The following is a 13,135-nucleotide window of genomic DNA, read 5'->3' as shown; positions in this document are numbered from 1 at the left end:
CTTTGGGAGAAACTACAAGGGGTTCGGAGTTTAGAATGAGGTAGTTCTTTAAACTACTTCTTTCCTTACTCTCCATCACATTACTCTTCCATTTTCATTGAGCAATTATCGGTTACTTGATTATCTCATTTATTTATTTACGTTCATTACACCTCCTCCAACACATTCAAAAAAGTAAATTCCATGTCAGGGGACACCTGCCTTGTTTATAACTACGGCTTTTGCTTATAACAGCCACTCAGCACTTACTACAGGAGTTTCAGGAACATATCCCTGCTAGATTGGAGGGACGAACGGACCCTGGGAGGGTTAAGACTTGAGGAGACCCACCCACTGGGAGGCTTTGGTAAAAATGCGGGTGAGAGCTTATGGTGCCTTCGATGTTGGGGACAAGCAGATGGACGTTAGGGCTAATGAGGAGCCGGGTAGGATCAGCGAACAGATACTGGGGCCAAGAAATGAAGGGTGCTGGTGGCTCCCGGCTGGGGCAGCGAGACAGACACAAGAGCCACCTGCTCGTGACAGCACGGCCACGGACGTGAGGGGTGGAGTTAAGTAGCTAGAAGGGGGTCGGAGAGAAGGGCGAGGAGTTCAGGAGGCTCTGTGAAACGTGAGCCCTCTGTGGGCCTCCTCGTGACTCCGGAGGCAGCTGACAGAGTGATGGGGGCAGGGGTCACACAGCCAGGGGTGAGAGACAGCGTCCGGAGAGAGCGAGGTGCCTTCTCAGCAGAATCCTGGTGCAGGACAGGACAAGGAGGAAGAGGGGCCGGCAGGGGCATGACAAGTCCCGAGGGCGGCAGAAAAACCGGGAGAGACCGTAAACAGAGAGAGGGCGGTCAGCTGTGTCAGATGCTGACACAGGGTGCGTCAGGGAAGATAAGGTGATGAAGTGTCCCCTGGACGCCGGACCGGGACACGGGAGCATTTGATAGAGTGGCGGGTGCAGACTGGAAAGGGCAGGGAAGGGGGGGTGCGAATTAGAGGCAACCCTAAGAAGAAAATTCAAAGGACCCTTAATCCCAGCACCCGGGGACAGCCACTGTCACCGTGTCGGTGTGTTCACAGCCTCTGCATATCCTTTTTTTTTTTTTTTGAGTTTATTTATTTATTTTGAGAGAGAGAGAGAGAGAGAGAGAGAGAGAGAGAGAATCCCAAGCAGGCTCCACACTGTCAGCGCAGAGCCCGATGCGGGTCTTGAGCTCGCGAACCGCGAGACCGTGACCTGAGCCAACGTCGAGGCAGATGTTTAACCGACCGCGCCACCCGGGCGACCCCCTCCGCGCACCTTTTTACAAAACTTTAATGACCCCGATGGACACGGTGCCAACCAGCCTGCTTTTTTTCATATAACATGTGACCCAACGGATGTCCGCGTCCTCATGCACTCTCTCTTCATCGATGGCTCAAGCTGATTTACTTTATGAACGCGACATACCCAGGCCCACATTGCGGACAGTTGGGACATTCCTGATTTTTCTCTGCGATAAATGAAAGAGGAAGTAGAGAGTGTCCCGGGACACAAAATAGCCTGAGCCTGCCTGGTGGGTGGGGTTTGCTTTGCGCGGAGTCTCTGGTCGAGAGGACCGAGGAAGGGAAGTCCGTATCAGGGGGTAGGAAGGCAACGGGGATCTGTGTGGGGCGCTAGTCCCAACCAGGACAGCGCCTGATCTCAGGACACAAAGTCACCCACAGAGGGAGCTCCTCCCCCTTCTCAGGGGACACGGTGTGGCTCTGAGGGGGGGAGGACATTGAAAACCCCAAAGAACCCAGAAGAATGGCGCTGGCGGCCGGACGACCAGAGGGTTTGGGAGCTGTCACTTTGCACTGGGAGCATCGCCCAGGAGGGACAGGAGGCACCATAGATACGGGTACCCACCTGCTCGGGAGGTCATGGCTTTAGTCTCCCAAGTGTTTGGAGAGTCTCCTGCTGTCTTTCTCTCATTGATTTCCAGTTTGCGTACCTCGTGGTCAGAGAGCACGCCCTGTGTGATTCCAGAGCCTGGTCTCGGGGCCCGGGAGAGGGTCCGTCTTGTATATGTCCCGTGGGCGCTTGACAAAAACGTGAAGCTTGCTGTCGTTGGGTGAAAGGTATCAGCTGTCGGCCGACGGTGTGGTTGGCTTCTCTAGCCTTGCTGACTTTCTTCTGCCTGGTCGCTCAGTCAGTGGCTGGAGGTAGGTCATGGGTCCTGGGCTTAGACAAACCCGGTCCGAACCCAGGCAGATTCAGACCCGGAACCCTGGAGAATCCCGTCTGAGAGCCACGCTCTGTTGGCCTGGCACGGAAAACACAAAGAGGCAATGTGCACGCAGGGCTTAGTCGAGTCGGACTGTGTTCTAAGCGCTTTATTTACCTATGTGAGTAAGTAAGTTTCATCCTCGTAACAAACCTGGAGGTCAGGTGTTCTTAGTATCCCCCATTTTACAGATGAGAAGACTGAGGCACGGGGAGGTTAAGTCAGGTCACCAAGGTCAGTAGGGGAGCCTGGAAACAATATGTGCTTGTAACCTCTTGGGAAACTGCTTCTTGGAAAACAACACAACTTCCCGGAACAGATAACAGAGGGCTTACTTTTGAAAGGCTTTTATTTCCCCTTCATGATTGGCCCTGAACAGAATCACAAACACGTCTGCCGAGTTTTCTGTGAAATTCATGGAGAGATTTAAGGGGGGGGGGGGGGCTCCTGGAAATAGATCAGCGAGCTTCTAGAAAGATCACTAAACTCCACCTGACACCGCCCACCTCATCACTGTTTGTTTGTTTGTTTTTAATGTTTATTTATTTTTGAAAGACAGAGTGTGAGCAGGGTAGGGGCAGAGAGAGAGGGAGACACAGAATTCGAAGCAGGCTCCAGGCTCTGAGCTGTCAGCACAGAGCCTGACACGGGGCTTGAACTCATGAACCATGAGATCATGACCCGGGCAGAAGTCGGACCCTTAACCGACTGAGCCACCCAGGCGCCCCGGGCAAGTCTTGACTTCATGTGCCTCAGGTGTAAAATGCAAACTCAGCTTTGAAGACTTATTATTATGGAGAAAAGAAGTAAATATCTCGTTAATAATATTTTACATTGATTACATGGTTAAATAACAACAGTTTAGATATATTAGGTTAGTTAAAATATCGCCTTACTGGCACCTGGGTGGCTCAGTCGGTTAAGCGTCTGACTTCAGCTCAGGTCATGATCTCACAGCCCATAAGTTCGAGCCCCGCGTCGGGCTCTGTGCTGACAGCACAGAGCCTGCTTGAGATTCTCTCTCTCTCTCTCTCTCTCTCTCTCTCTCTCTGCCCCTCCCTGCTTGCGTTTGCTCCCTCTCTCTCAAATAAATAAATAAACATGAATGAAAATAAAATAAAATACCTTCTTAAAAAAAAAAAAGACAAGCCTCAGGAGTCAGATGCCTGAGTTAGAATCCAGGCTCCCCACTTACTAGCTTCACGATCTTGGACAAGTTACCCTCTCTGCATCTGTTTCCCCACCTGCAGAAAGGGGACAGCAATAGGACTGTCATGAGCACGAGGCAGATCACTAAACCTAGATGCTTACGAGGTCTTTGGCACAGAGGCTTCCATAGATGCTGCACATTGTCATTACTAGCCCAGCAAAGCGCCGGAGAGGACAAGCCCAGGACGGAATCCACAACTGAGACGAACCCTCCACTTTCCCAGAGACGCCTTCTAACCCTGTTGGCCACCCGCCACCCCCCGAAGTCCACGTTTGCCAGGGCTTATCCCCGAGTGACGACCTACCTCCCCCCATCGTGCCTCAAACCATCAGACTGTTTCTCAGCTGCCCTCTTGCTCTCATGGGAACTCGGCTCTGCTCCGAACAGAGTCCTCGAAGGGACGGTGGTCTCTCCCGCGTGGCTCGCATCCTGAGGTGAGGCACGTGGCTTTCGGCCTCCCTGCTGCCACCTTACTTGCAAAACCCCAAGCGCGACTGGACCAAACCCCACCGACGGGGACACTGTGCCCGAGCTCCCCAGCACGGCTGGGGGCGGCGGGTCTCGCCGTGAGTCCCCGGCGGTGAAGCACCCGGAGGCTCTCAGCCCTGCCCTCCTGGGTTCTCTGGATGGACGACTGCGCACCGCCTCGCTCCCCAGAGGGCAGCACTTCGTCGCCACCCTCGGCCAGCCATCCCGGTTCTTCCCTCTCCAGAGAGGCCACTGCTCATCTTTCCCCTGGGACTTCTCACCGTGACCGCTCCCTGCAAATTCCTCTCTGTTTGTTTCTTGGTCTTTCGTGTTGAATTTGCCCCTTGGGTGCCTTGGTCACTTCTGTCCCCCCGTTCCCGTCCCTGCCACTCCGATGGAGGTGCCCTTGTTGAGACGGTCTTGCCAGACCCCATAGGCAGGTCCCACCCTCCGGGGGGGGGCGCATTTCACGAAGCTGCCCTCCCTCCTCGGAACTCGGCCTTGGCCTCCAGGACTCACACTGCCCTGGTCTTCCCCAGGCCTCGCCAGACGACCCTCTCCTGGCCCGCCTCCTATTCTCTCGCCTCTTTTCTTGCCCACCCTCCCTCTTCCAGCCCTGCCCCACTCCTGCTCCCCACCCCCCCGCCTCCTCATGTTGATAATGGCAGCCCTGTCCCATCACCAACTCCAGATCTCGGGGTCAGCTCCCTCTTCACCTCGTCTGCTCTCCCCTGGCTCGCCAAGCTCAGACCGCTCCGCCCCTCTGCCGCGCCTGCCACGGCCCACGCTCATCCCCAGGGCCTTTGCACATGCTGTTGGCTGCACCCCACACTCTCCCTGCCAAACCTCTCTTCTTTCCTGGTCGCCCCTGCCTCAGAAAGCCCTTCCCAGGCCCCCAGAATGACAGCAGTCCTCAACAGCTGTGACTTCAGCGCCTAGACTCCTATTTTTCTGCACGATTCATTGCTACCGAAGGCTGTGCATTCATTGGCTTACGCGCTTACTGTTTGCCCCTCCCAACTGAACCCCCAGCATGTTCAGCAGTGCCTGGTATCAGGGCGCCTGCGTGGCTCAGTTGGTTAAGCGTCCAACTTCCCTCAAGTCATGATCTCACAGTTTGTGAGTTCGAGCCCTGCGTCGGGCTCTGTGCCGACAGCTCAGAGCCTGGAACCTGCTTCGGATTCTGCATCTCCCTCTCTCTCTGCCCCTCCCCTGCTTGCATCCTGTTTCTCTCTGTCTCAAAAATAAACAAACATTAAAATTTTTTTTTTTTTTTTTTACATCTCGGCACTTCCCCTCTGCCTACGTCATCAGGCCAGTGGATGACGCACCAGACCAATCACGAGCACAGGACTTAGAGTCTGACAGGCCCGAGTTCAAGTCCCGGCTTGAGCGGTCCCAGCTGTGTGGTCTTAGGCAAGTTACTCAGCTTCTCTGAGCCAGGTAGACTCATTCTGCAAACATGTGCCGAGTGCCTACTTTACAACGGGGTCACCTTGCTACGCCTGTCCTAAGGATTATATAAGGTAATGTAGGCCGTGTCTCTAGAACCAAGCCCAGCTAATTATGATTAAGTACTCAATCATCTGGTGCCGTTTATTCTTCACGTTTCGTCATGATACGGTCTCAGAGTCTATTTATAATCATCCGTGTTTACAATCTGGATTTTCTCATTGGTCAAAAACTATTTAGGGCCAGGGCACCCGGCTGACTCAGTCTCTGGAGTGTTGAGACTCTTGATCTCGGGGTTGTGGGTTCTAGCACCACGTTGGGTGTAGAGATTGCTAAAAAAAAAAAAATAATAAATAAATAAATACACTTTAAAAATTGTATTTAGGACTGCCTCGGGGTCCTAAAGGGGTTGGGTTTTGTTACAAACGCTTGGAAGTTTCCAGTTTATTGCACTGGGGGTCAGAGAATGTGGCCAGGTCAGTTTCAGGTTTGAGGAACTTGGAATTTCTTTCAGGGTCTAATGTTGATTTGTGAATGTTTCATTGGCAGTGAAAAGGTGTGTTCTCCATTTATAAGATACAAAGGTCAAGTATTTGAACACAAGCCCCAGGATGGATAATTTATGACTGACCACTGCTGTATTCCTGGCATCCAGCAACTGGCCTGATGTACATCATACAGGTTCAATAAATATTTGTTGAATGAGTGGCTAATTAATCAAGCAACCTTTTTATCACTTAGATTCTCAATACCTTTGTACCTTTGCATATTTTTTTCCTACTCCATCTGTCAAAGCCTGGTGAGTTATGTCATATCTTCCCATCCCAACCCATTACATATTTTTTAAAAGATTTTATTTTATTTATTTTCTAATACTTTTTTTTTTTTTTTTTGAGACAGAGTGAGTGCATGTGAGCGGGGGAAAGGCACAGAGAGAGAGAGAGAGAGAGAGGGAGAGAGAGAATCCCAAGTAGGCTCTGCATCATCAGTCCAGAGCCAGAAGCGGAGCTCGAACTCAGGAACAGTGAGAACATGACCTGAGCTGAAATCAACAGACGCTTAACCGACTGAGCCACCCAGGCGCCCCTAAAAAAGCATTTTTAACTTGCATTTCTTGGTGCAAAGTCGAGAGCAAAATTACATGGCAATTAATCAAGAAATTAAACTGGGGCGCCTGGGTGGCTCGGTCGGTTAAGCGTCCGACTTCCGCTCAGGTCATGATCTCACGGTCCGTGGGTTCGAAACCCCGCGTCGGGCTCTGTGCTGACAGCTCAGAGCCTGGAGCCTGTTTCCGATTCTGTGTCTCCCTCTGTCTCTCTGACCCTCCCCCGTTCATGCTCTGTCTCTCTCTGTCTCAAAAATAAATAAACATTAAAAAAAAAAAGAAAAGAAAAGAAATTAAACACATCGCCTTCCTGCCCTCCCCAGATAACAGTGATAGAATTACAGACACGATCTGGCCCCGCGGTTCCAATCTGTTCCAATCTGGCCCCAAGGTTGGAAAGGAGGTTTCCGCACCTATTAGTGCCCCACTGTGGCTCCTGTAAAGTCCTATGTTGAAGTCCTAGGCTCCAGGACTTCAACATGTGGCTGTATCCAGAAGTAGGGTCTTTAAATAAAGTGAGGTCACCACAGTGGGGCTTTACCCAAAATGACCGATGTCCTTATAAAAAGAGGAAATTGGGGCACAGACACGTACAGAGGGAAGATCACGCGAAGTCACAGGGAGAAGGAAGCCAGAGAAAGCGCACTCAGAAGCAGCCAGGCCAGGGGCGCCTGGGTGGCTCGGTTGGGCGTCCGCCTTCGGCTCAGGTCACGATCTCACGGTCCGTGGGTTCGAGCCCCGTGTCGGGCTCTGTGCTGACAGCTCAGAGCCTGCAGCCTGCTTTGGATTCTGTGTCGCCCTCTCTCTCTCTGCCCCTCCCCCGCTTATGCTCTTTCTGTCTTTCAAAAATTAATAAATTTTTAAAAAATAAAAAAGAAGAAGAAGAAGAAGAAGCAGCCACCAGCCCTGCCAACCTCCTGATGCTGGCCTTCGGGCTTCCAGAACCGTGAGAGTAAATTTCTGCTGTTTAAGCCCCCAAGTCTGTGGTCCTTTGTTCCTCAGCCCCAGCAGATGAATACATCACCCAGAAGGGCCAGCCAGAGGGGAACCTATGGAGGGGACAGCGCATCCTGTGGTCCCAGCCAGGCTGCCCCCTGCTGGGGGCTCTTCCTTGCTGCTCAGCGGTCCCTAATTAGGATGTGACCCACACCTCTCAGTAGCACTGAGCAGAGAGTGACCCTGAAATAAATGTACGGTTGACTCTTTTTTTTTTTTAATTTTTTTCCACGTTTATTTATTTTTGGGACAGAGAGAGACAGAGCATGAACGGGGGAGGGGCAGAGAGAGAGGGAGACACAGAATGGGAAACAGGCTCCAGGCTCCGAGCCATCAGCCCAGAGCCCGACGCGGGGCTCGAACTCACGGACCGCGGGATCGTGACCTGGCTGAAGTCGGACGCTTAACCGACTGCGCCACCCAGGCGCCCCTGTACGGTTGACTCTTGAACAACGTGGGTTCGAACTGCGTGGGTCCGTATATACACGGGTTTTTGCAATAAATACAGTACGGTGCTGTAAATGTATTTTCTCTTCCTTATGACTTTCTTACTAACACTCTTTTTACTTTAGAGAGAGAAAGAGAGCGCGCGTGCGCTTGCGCGAGTGGGGGAGGGGCAGAGAGACAGAGACCCCCCCCCCCCCAAAGCCGGCTCCGCACCATCAGCACAGCCCCACGCGGGGCTCCAACCCACGACCAGGAGATCACCACCTGAGCCGAAATCGGGAGTCGGGCGCTCGACCCACTGAGCCACCCGGGCGCCCCTTCTGTTGTTTTATTGCAAGAATACAGTTCATAATATACAAAAGATGTATTCGTCGACTGCTCGTGTTCTCGGAAAGGCTTCTGGTCTATGGTAGTACATCACTCTCAAGCTGGCGGGGTGGGGGGTGGGGGAGATCAGAAGTTACACGTGGGTTTCGACTCCCCACCCCCACACCGTTGAAGGGCCAACGGCTCGCGACTTTATAAGGGGTTAAGCAGCCTTTCCTGCAGCGCTTAGGCGCGTCCTCTCCTGGGGGGTAACAGGGAAGAGGTTAAGGAGTCTTCCTTCCCACCTTCCGCCTCCACGGCCTTGACTCCCCCACCGCAGGAAACAAAACGCCTGTCCATTCGGTTACTGGGACCCAAAACCGAGGAACCACCTGCGATCTTTTTTTTTTTTTTAATTTTTATTTATTTTTCAGAGAGAGAGAGAGAGAGAGAGATTGCGAGCACCAGCAGGGAAGGGGCAGAGAGAGAGGGAGACACAGAATCTGAAGCAGGCTCCAGGCTCCGAGCTGTCAGCACAGAGCCCGACACGGGGCTCGATCCCACGGACCACGAGATCATGACCTGAGCCAAGTCCAACACTCAACCGCCTGAGCCGCCAGACGCCCCTGTGGTATATCTTTTCATACGCTATTTGCCACTTGTACATCCTCTTTGCTGAGGTGTCTATTAGGGTCCTTTGTCCAATTTTTAAAACTGCTTGTTCTCTTAAAAAACGTTGAAAAAAAATTTTAAAAAACCCTGCTTGTTCTTTTTATTTATTTATTTTTTATTATTATTGTTGAGTTTTAAGGGATCTTTGTATATTTGGGGGGAACAGTCCTTTATCAGATGTGTCTTTTCCAAGTATTTTCTCTGAGTCTGTGGCTTACCTTCCTTCTCCCTCCCTTGACAGTGTCTCTTGCAGAGCAGAAGTTGTTAATATTGATGAAGTCCAGCTTATCAATGATCCCTTTATGAATCATGCTTGAAAGTTAGTTCTACCTTTGAACGTTTGGATCACCTGAACCAATAAATTCCCCTTTTGTTTCAGCAGAGGTGCGTTTTCTGTTATTTCATGTACATTTCTTTAAAACGGACTCTGGGCACAGCAGGCGATAAGTAGTTGACATCCTGACTACTGTTTAATGTAACTTTTGGAATTTATATATATTTTTTCGCTTTAAAAGGATTTCCTTCTGAAACTTACATTCAGTTTTCATAACTCCATTGACGAAAATTATTTACAGTCACGTCAAGACTTCCCCATTTTGGAGTTTTTCTTTGACTACATCTCTTGGTGACTTAAAATGCTTTCTTAAAAAAAAAAAAAAAGGAGAAGAAAGAGACGCAGTGGAATTTCAAACCCAAGCCTTCTCAGAAATGCAATTCTACTGCCCTTCATACACAGAAAGTACCTTGGATATTTATATAATTAAGTCATAGTTTTGTTTTTGTTTTGTTTTTTTGTTTTTTTTTTTCGCTCTCAGAACTGTAGATGTTGTTCCTCTGTCTTCCAGTATTTAGTAACACAGAGAAATCTCTAGCCAGATCACTTTTGTTTCTTTCTAGGTGACCTTTAATTCTGCCTACACGTACCCTTCAATGACATGGCTCTTCGAGATGAATCTAGATTAGTTTTTTTTTTTTTTTAGTGTAATGTTTATTTTATTTTTAAATTTTTTTTCAAAGTTTATTTATTTTTGGGACAGAGAGAGACAGAGCATGAACGGGGGAGGGGCAGAGAGAGAGGGAGACACAGAATCGGAAACAGGCTCCAGGCTCTGAGCCATCAGCCCAGAGCCCGACGCGGGGCTCGAACTCACGGACCGCGAGATCGTGACCTGGCTGAAGTCGGACGCTTAACCGATTGCGCCACCCAGGCGCCCCAATGTTTATTTTATTTTAAGAGAGAGAGAGATGGAGCGCCTGAGTGGCGCAGTTGGTTAAGTGTCCGACGTCAGCTCAGGTCACGGTCTCATGATCTCATGGTTCGTGGGTTCGAGTCCCACGTCAGGTTCTGTGCTGACAGCTCAGAGCCTGGAACCTGCTTCAGATTCTGTGTCTCCTTCTCTCTCTGCCCCTCCCCTGCTCATTCTCTGTCTCTCTCTCAAAAAATAAAATAAAAACATTAAAACAATTAAAAGAGAGAGAGCACGCGCCATTGGGGGAGAGGCAGAGAGACAGAATCCCAAGCAGGCTCTGCGCTGTCAGCACTGAACCTGACGTGGGGCTCAAACCCACGAACCGTGAGATCATGACCTGAGTCGGGCGCTTAAGGGACTGAGCCACCCAGGTGCCCCTTCAGTTTGCTTTTCACATTTTCCCCAGGACACCACGTGCCTTTCCAGAAGCTGACTCAAGTGGGTCTGCGCCCAAGGCAGCCTCCTCCCGGCACAGGCTGTGAACGGTGGGTCACGGCCACCAGCTCCACAGGGTCTCCGGGCACAGTTTGCTCACCCAGCGTCTCCGTCCCCTCAGCGTCCCTTCTGCTTTAACTGCTGCTCTCTCTCCGAGTAGAGTGTTTTCTGGAGCGTGTCCCCCGCACGCCTCCTCCACATGGGCCCAGTTACCGTCCAGCTCTCCAGCGGGTCTGGGCTTGGGTTCTCTGGGCGCACTTGGCGGTTCTGTGCCATGCTCCCTTTTCTCCCCCAAATACACGGGGGCGCCCTCTCATCGCGGCCCTTTCTTTCTCGGTACTCTGCTCCCGCTTCCCAGAGAGAGACCTGGCGAAAACCTTCCTGAAAATCCCATCCAAACCCTAAAGTAAATATCTCTCCAGCGTTCTCCTTTTAGTCTCCAGGATGATGACCCCTTCGCTTGTTTTGCAGAACTTTTTTCACAATCCCTTTGGTTTTTTTTTTTTTTTTTGAATTTTTTTTTCAACGTTTATTTATTTTTTTGGGACAGAGAGAGACAGAGCATGACGGGTGAGGGGCAGAGAGAGAGGGAGACACAGAATCGGAAACAGGCTCCCGGCTCCGAGCCGTCAGCCCAGAGCCCGACGCGGGGCTCGAACTCCCGGACCGCGAGATTGTGACCTGGGTGAAGTCGGACGCTTAACCGACTGCGCCACCCAGGTGCCCCTCCCTTTGGTTTTTTAAAAAAGTTGTTTGTTTTCGGTATTCTCCACGCCCAACGCGGGGCTTGAACTCACAGCCCCGAGATCAAGTCACGTCCGTGCTTTTCCAGCTGAGCCAGCCAGGCGCCCCATCCCTATGATATTTTTGCCACTATTTTAGACACACAGAATTGTATAAACGTAACATCAGGAATACCTGTAGACCACCCCTCACCCGCTTCTTTTTCTCTTTACTCACCTAAAAAGCAGACCCACCTGTCAGACTCAGTGCTGATGAACCTGTAGAGAGATACGTAGGTTGCGCTGGATCCCACTCTGCCTGTGGGGGCAGGGCTGAGTCCCTCTCAGGGCGGGCAGTGGGAAGGCCCTCGACTGGGGGACACGATATTGCTGTGACCGTGAACGTCACTTCTGGCCATAAGCTATAAAGCCCAGCACAGAAACCAGCTGTACCGAACCCGTCAAAGGAGGCTGCAGGGATGCAGGGATGGGTGGTCGGTTGGTTAAGCGTCCAACTTCTGCTCAGGTCATGATCTCACAGTTCGTGGGTTCGAGCCCTGCGTGGGGCTCAGTGCTGACAGCTCAAAGCCTGGAGTCTGCTTCAGATTCTCTCTCTCTCTCTCTCTCTCTCTCTCTGTCCCTCCCCCGCTCATGCTGTCTCTCTCTCTCTCAAAAATAAACATTAAAAAAAATTTTAAATAGAAAAATAACAAAAGAATACTTCTGCAATGCTTACAAGCAACTATTACCAGGATTTCAAATATGCCTTCTGGAACACAGGAGAATGAAAAAAAAAAATTAATGAAAAGAGAAAAACTAATGAAGAGACACATCAGAAATAACGTGGAAATGTTTTTAAGGCATTCAGCAAAACCAAATACGAGTTGTCACACGTCCATGAGTCCGAGGCGGGGCGTTGGGGGAAGTTCAAAGTATTTTCTTGTTCTAGGTACCCTCTGCTTCAAGAGGCAAATTCTTCATAGGTTTTTCTCCATCCGGTTGTCTTATAAATAGGAGGAGTCCCTCCCAGAGTCCGGCTTCATCTGAGCAGTGAGCTTCCTGCACTGTCCACGCCTCTCTAGTGGCTTCAGTGGGCTGCTCGGACAGCCACACAAGAGGCCACTGGCTGGACACGGCCGTGTGGCCGTGTGCGTGATGTTCTCAGCTGTCCCTCTGATGTCCTGTCACCCCGCCTCCACACTCCACATCCTACCTGGGCCTACGCTTTCCTTTCTGCTTCCCACGATGCCCACAGCTGGGTCTCACGCCCCGGGCCCTGCCCACGGCAGGGGCCTCGTGAATGCATCTCCGTATGGAAAAAGATTCTCCACGGTGCAGTTGACAGAAACGCCTCTCAAACTGGCTCGCCAACAACCTTGAAGGACCGATCAGCTTCAGCATGGCTTGATCTGCAAGTTCAGACAATGCCATCAGGACTGTTTTGTCTCCAGCTTTGCACCTTCCCCTCGACTGACCTCCGCTCCCCAGCAGGCAGGCCTTGCCTTGTGTCGGCCGCCACCAGCAACTTCAGCATCCCTGACAGAAACGGGACTTCGAGGACCCCAGGCCGACGACCCAAAGCAGAAACGAACTCTCACGGGAGCGGCTTGGATCCAGTGTGGCCATCACTGAATCAAACACTGAGACTGGAGGCATAGAATGTTCTAATCAATCGGTCCCACCCTGAGAGACAGGCGGTGGCCTCACCAGGAGGAGGAGGGCTTGATAACCACACAGTGGCAGGAGATGTGGAGGGGACACCGAGGGTCCCCCGCCATCCTCTTAGGTTTCTTTCCAGGAGGGCCCCTCCCCGGGGGACCACGGGAAAGGACGGGGCC

The 13,135-nt window shown here is 51.4% G+C and overlaps 1 long non-coding RNA gene across 1 annotated transcript; it reads left to right on the top strand.

The window, feature by feature from the left end:
- Positions 1–3,541: 3,541 nt before the first annotated feature.
- LOC115501370 lies at positions 3,542–6,068 on the top strand. The gene is made up of 3 exons (XR_004342912.1): positions 3,542–3,878; positions 5,227–5,438; positions 5,914–6,068. It is a non-coding gene; the product is annotated as an uncharacterized LOC115501370 (long non-coding RNA).
- Positions 6,069–13,135: the final 7,067 nt, after the last annotated feature.

The sequence above is a fragment of the Lynx canadensis genome, chromosome E1 (genome assembly GCF_007474595.2).
Source record: "Lynx canadensis isolate LIC74 chromosome E1, mLynCan4.pri.v2, whole genome shotgun sequence".
Taxonomy (NCBI): domain Eukaryota; kingdom Metazoa; phylum Chordata; class Mammalia; order Carnivora; family Felidae; genus Lynx; species Lynx canadensis.
The sequence above is the reverse complement of the archived record's forward strand: the minus strand, read 5'-3'. Positions and strand labels throughout refer to the sequence as shown.